Source organism: Heterocephalus glaber, unplaced genomic scaffold (genome assembly GCF_053883595.1).
Source record: "Heterocephalus glaber isolate CG9 unplaced genomic scaffold, H.glaber_assembly_v1.0 deba00001729, whole genome shotgun sequence".
Lineage (NCBI taxonomy): Eukaryota > Metazoa > Chordata > Mammalia > Rodentia > Bathyergidae > Heterocephalus > Heterocephalus glaber.
In genome coordinates this window covers 14,906,086-14,912,085 of record NW_028258440.1, presented here as the reverse complement: position 1 = coordinate 14,912,085, position 6,000 = coordinate 14,906,086, and positions in this window count along the sequence as shown.

The window sequence follows — 6,000 nt, the reverse complement described above, 5'->3', positions numbered from 1 at the left end:
CCTTTTGGGTGATGGAATTAAAGGCATTTGCAAATATGCTCAGCTTTTTCTTTCTTTGTTTGGTTTTGTTTCGTTTTGTTCATTTTATATTTCGGTACTGGGGAACGGACTCGAGATCTTGTGTTTGCCAGGCAATTAGCGCCACTGAGCTAATCCCTCAGCGGTACTCTAAATCCCACTTTTTTTCGCCAAGTTGAGGAACTTTTACTTAAAGCTTCAATCCATAGTGTGAGATAAAATTTCTGTTGATTATTATTTTTAACAGTTCACCCATAGTTTCATTTCTTGAATAATTATTCTCTCTAATGATGTATAGCCATGTAATTTTCAGGACTTCCTATAAAGATAAAAGGTATTCAAGGCAAAATTCATTCTCCCCAATTTTCAGAGCTGGAATAGACTTGAATCCTAGACCAATTTCAAGTGAGAAAACAAGAGACTAGAGCTTTTCGCTGGCGTGTTGATTCCTTGTACTTAATAGGGGAGAAGGGACTATAGCTATCTGCTGATCTTAGGTCTGCAGTGGAGATGAATGTGCTTCCTTTACACAAAAATTTAGGGGGAAACTTAACAGCAGGAATTTAGTGAACAAATCAGGTAAATGGTCATGATTTCAGGGCCTCTGAAACTCAGCTCTGCCTGCCCTCCCGACTCCAATAAATCAGCAAATATTTAGGAAAACTTAAGTGCAATGCCTTATGACAGACCTTGGCAGGGACAGTCAAATAGCTGCTGCCATCTATGACAACGGATCTCGAAATCGTCCAAGAGAAAGGACTATACAGATCCAGCCTGCTAGGCCTTCTTAGCTAGGCCATCTTGTTCTTCTATTGGACATGAATAATCTGAAAGAACACTAACACCACAGAATATTACTCTGTGACTATGATAAAAGAATACAAAACAGGGCCAGGGATGTAGCTCACTGGCTCCATGACTGCCTGGCAAGTGCAAGGTCCTGAGTTTCATCCCCAGTCCAAAAGAAACTTATCAATATTTCCTTTTTTCTGGTTTCATCTTTAATGTAAATGTGAAAATCTCTTCTCATCCAGAGAAATTTAGAATTATGTGTTTTTTGGATGTCTTTGGAATATCTACACCTGATCTTTATTTTTTTATTTTTTATTTTTTTAAGACAAGGTTTCCCAAAGGCTTCAGTGCTGGCCTCAAACTCCAGGTGATCCTCCTGCCTCCACCTTTTGGGTGATGGAATTACAGGCATCTGCCCCCAAGCTCAGCTTTTTGTATGTTCGTTTTGTTTTCTTTTGTGTTTTTTTTTTCATTTTATGTTTCAGTATTGGGAATCAAACAGGGGACCTTATGTTTGCCAGGCAGGCACGGAGCCACTGAGCTAATCCCTCTGCCTTATACTAAACCACCCTTTTTACTCCAAGTTGAGGTTTTTTTTGCTTAACCCTTGAATCCATACTGTGAGATAAAATTTCCTTTGATTTTTATTTTAATCATTTCACCTATATTTTCATTTTTGAGTAGTTCTCTCTAACGATGTATAGCCATGTAATTTTCAGCACCTTCTATAAAGGTAGAAGATAAGCAAAACAAAATTCATTCTCCCCAATTTTCAGAGGTGGAATAGACTTGAATCTAAGGCCCTTTTCAAGTGAGTAAAGAAGAGCCTAGAGTTTTTCACTGGGATGTTGATTCCTTCTGCTTAGTAAAGGAGCCAGGACTAGAGCTACATCCTGACCTTAGGTCTGCAGTGGAGACGGATGTGCTTCTTTTACACAAAAGTTTAGGGGGCAACTTGACAGCGGGAATTTAATGAACAAATGAGGCAAACGGTCATGAATTCAGGGCCTCTGAAACTCAGATCTGCCTACCTTCTTGACTCTAATAAATCAGAAAATAATTACGACAAGTTATGTGCAATGCCTTATGACAGGCCTTGCCAGGGACAGTCAAATAGGTGCTTCCATCTATGGCAACGGATCTCACAAACTTCCTAGAGAGAGTACTATATATTGAGAATGGAAAATAGCTCATATCAGGCCTGCTAGGCCTTCTTTGCTAGGCCGTCTTATTCTACTGTTGGACCTGAACAGTCTCAAAGAACACTAACACCACAGAATATCACTGTGTATGATAAAAGAAGACAAAACAGGGTTGGGGATGTAGCTTACTGGCACCATGTCTGCCTGGCAAGCGCAAGGTCCTGAGTTCCATCCCCAGTCTGGGGGGGGGGAAGAAACATACCAATATTTTCTTTTTTGTGCTTTCAACTTTAATGTAAATATGAAAATCTTTTCTGTCCCAGAGAAATTTGTTTCATGTGTTTTTTCTGGACGTCTTTGGAATATCTACACCTAACCCTTATGTTTTAGTTTTTTTAAAACAAGGTCTCCTTAGGCAGTTCAGTTCTGGCCTCAAATTCCCAGCAATCCTACCACCTCAGCCTTTCAGGTGTTGGAATTACAGGCATCCACCACCATGCTAAGCTTCTTGTTTGTTTGTTTTGTTTTGTTTTGTTTCATTTTATTTTTACATACCAGGGATCGAACTCGGGATCTTGTGTTTGCCAGGCACATAGGGTGCCACCAAACTAATCCTGCTGCCATACACTAAAACCCCTGTTTCCTTCATGTTGAGGAACTTTTACTTAACCCTTTAATCCATACTGTGAGACAAAATTTCTGTTGATTTTCATTTTAAACAGTTCACCTATAGTTCTCATTTGTCATGTAATTCTTGTCTCTATCGATGCATAGCCATGTAATTTTCAGCACGTTCTATAAAGGTAGAAGATTTGCAAGACAAAATTCATTCTCCCCAATTTTCAGAGGTCGAATCCACTTGAATCCAAGGCCATTTTCATGTGAGAAAACAAGAGCCTAGAGCTTTTCACTGGCCTGTTAAGTCCTTCTGCTTAATAGAGGAGCTGGGACTAGAGCTATCTCCTGACCTTAGGTCTGCAGTGGAGATGGATGTGCTTCCTGTACACAAAAGTTTAGGGGGCAACTTGACGGCAGGAATTTAATGAACAAATCAGACAAATGGTCATGAATTCAGGGCCTCTGAAACTCAGATCCGCCTGCCCTCTTGACTCCAAAAAAATCAGCAAATATTTACTAAAACTTATGTGCAATGCTTTATGCCAGACCTTGGCAGGGACAGTCAAATAGGTGCTGCCATCTACAGCAGTGGATCTCACAATCTTCCTAGGAAAAATGACTACATATTGAGAATGGAAGTTAGTTCAAATCTGGCCGGCTAGATTTAATATAGGCCTTCTTAGCTAGGCCATCTCATTCTTCTATTAGACATGAACAACCGCAAAGAACACTAACACCCCAGAATATCACTCTGTGACTATGATAAAAGAAGCAAAACAGGACCTGGGTTGTAGCTCAGTGGCACCACGCCTGCCTGGCATGGGTAAGATACTGAGTTTGATTCTGGTTTTGGGGAAAAAAAAAAAAAGACAAAACAACTACTGTATAATTTTAGTCAAGCAGAGGAAAAAAAGATGGTCTCCAAATACTACACATTTCCCTGTCATGACTAAAATGAGTGTCTACTACTTCCTTTCCCTGTATAACTTTCTCCTGATTTTATTCCTTTTTTCGATGACTGAGAATAACTTTCTTTCTCTACATTGGTTAATTGTATAAGATTCAAATCCAAGTGTTAAATCGTAGCATTTTGTTGATGATATGGTTGTGCCTCTGATGTGTTTGGGAGATGAAAGCTAAGTTTTGAGCATCTTTAAAGTGTTGATAATTTCTTTAGACACCATTATATCACTGATTGGCAGGAGGTATAATTATCTTTAGGTTGAGAGGATAACTTATCAGGAAAAAAATGCCTTAATTTGACAACATATAGAATGGAGTCAGTGTGTATGAGATTGCAGAGGATTATGGCAGTGTTATAGTGTGTTCGCTTTGTGGGTAACTCACACTAGAGACTTTCGGAGGTCAGAGAGTTCACATGTAAGCACCAGGTTGCTATTTCATCACATGGTGTGACTTTGTCTTCTAACATTTTCTTCCCCTGTTTTGCCCACAGGGTCTGAAATTCCTCATCTTAGCATAATTTAATAGGAACTCTCAGAGGCAAGTGCATCTCAAGTTAACATATTGTCACAAACAAAGTTAGTGCCATTAACCAAATATTACTTCAAGGCATAGTCTTAAGGAAATGGGATAGAAATTTTGAAAGGAGACCAGGAGTAGAGAAATAAAGAAAAGAAGTGGAACATGGGTTGTTCCCAGGGAAGTCAGGTCTGTGTGGGGTGTGTTAGTAGGTAATGCTGATTATTAAACACTTGATGATAATGGTGGCATTGGAGAGGGGGGCAGAAGTCCTCCTGACTTCATTCATTGTCTGATAATGAAGAGGAGGGCATTGGGAAGAGTTGAAAGAGCTTAGGATGCACGTGTTGTCCTGTTTTCATACCCTTGCCTCAGGCCAACTTGTATTTAGTGGTACTTGGTACTTTAATATAGAAAAATGAGAAAGATCCTTTCAGATGCCATCCAACAAGGGACTCATGATGTGGGGAGGATAATGTAAGATTATAAATTATGCTATCATAACATGTGGAAAAAGTTAATGCCAGCCAGCTGATATTGGATGACCTTAACGAAACGTAGGAAAAAAAAAAAGATATTTCCCTTTCACTTACTCTGTCATCAAGAATTTAGATATCAGGCCTATGTATAGATGCAACTGTAACAACACTGAGATGAATATGAACCTCTTCAATACCCATGTAATCACTCCACACCTTAAAAGAGAATGTCAGAAATGGAGTTGAAACTCTGTACAGTCTTTCCTGATGCAGGCATAAGTTTCATAAATTTGGTGTTTTGTTCCCATGCACACTTTTACATCACCTACACTTGCTGGAATAACTCATGTTTTGTTAAATATGTTTATATGCTGGATATATAGTATTTTTGCATGTTTTAAAATTGTATATAAACAACTCCATAGTATCTGTATTCTTCTGTAACTGGCTTTGAGACTTACACTTTTCTCCACTACCACCACTCAGTCTTTGCTCAGAGAAATATGTGGTTCAGGATCCAATGAATTCTAGCCCTTGCTACCCTGGTCAGTTTACCTGTAATACATTTAGTCAGTTAAAGTTGATCTTACCTTAGGTGGAGGCTAGTGTATTCCATTGTTGTCTTAAGCCAAAATCCAGTCTTGGGCTCAGTTGTACATGTGGCCTCATGGCAATCCTAGTTTATCACATTGGAAGTCACAGTTTGAAAAGTACTGCTTTACAGCATCTTTTTCCCTTGATAGTTTAGGTCTCAACAATATAGTCCGATATAGGTTTAACAAAACATGAGAAGATAACATTCCTAGTAGGCAGGGTGGCACAAAAACTGCTTAATGTACTTAAGTTCAAATTAAGCTACATTTAAGTAGCTTAAATGTACTTCATGATAAAGTACAAGATGAAGGCAAGACTTTGTTAACATCCAAGCTATAAACTACCTAATTGTGGCTAGATTATTTTAACACAACATAAATGCGTAAAACCTTGGCTTGCAAGCATAATTTGTTCTGGAAACGTGCTTGTAATTCAAAGCACTCGTATATTAAAGTGAATTTCCCCAAAAGAAATAATGGAAACTCAGATGATTCATTCCACTTCCCAAAAATATTCATATAAAATGATTACGATATTGTAATATGATACAAAAATAATAAAATACAAAACATAAAGAAAAATAAACAAATTAACCAGCACTTACCTTTGAAAACCTTCACGGTTGGTGTGAGGGAGACAAGAGAGGAGGGTTATTGTGTAGGACAACTTTCACTATCACTAACAGAATCACTGCTATCTATTGGCTTATTGGAATCTTTGTCTTTTTATGCAACTTTAACAAGGATCCTAATGACATTTGCTTTTTGCCTCCTTTTGAGGATTTTACAGAAATGAGACATTGCATTATCATTAAACAGATTTATCACTCACACTGCTGCAGCCTTATCCAAGTGGCACTTTTCTATAAAAGTTTG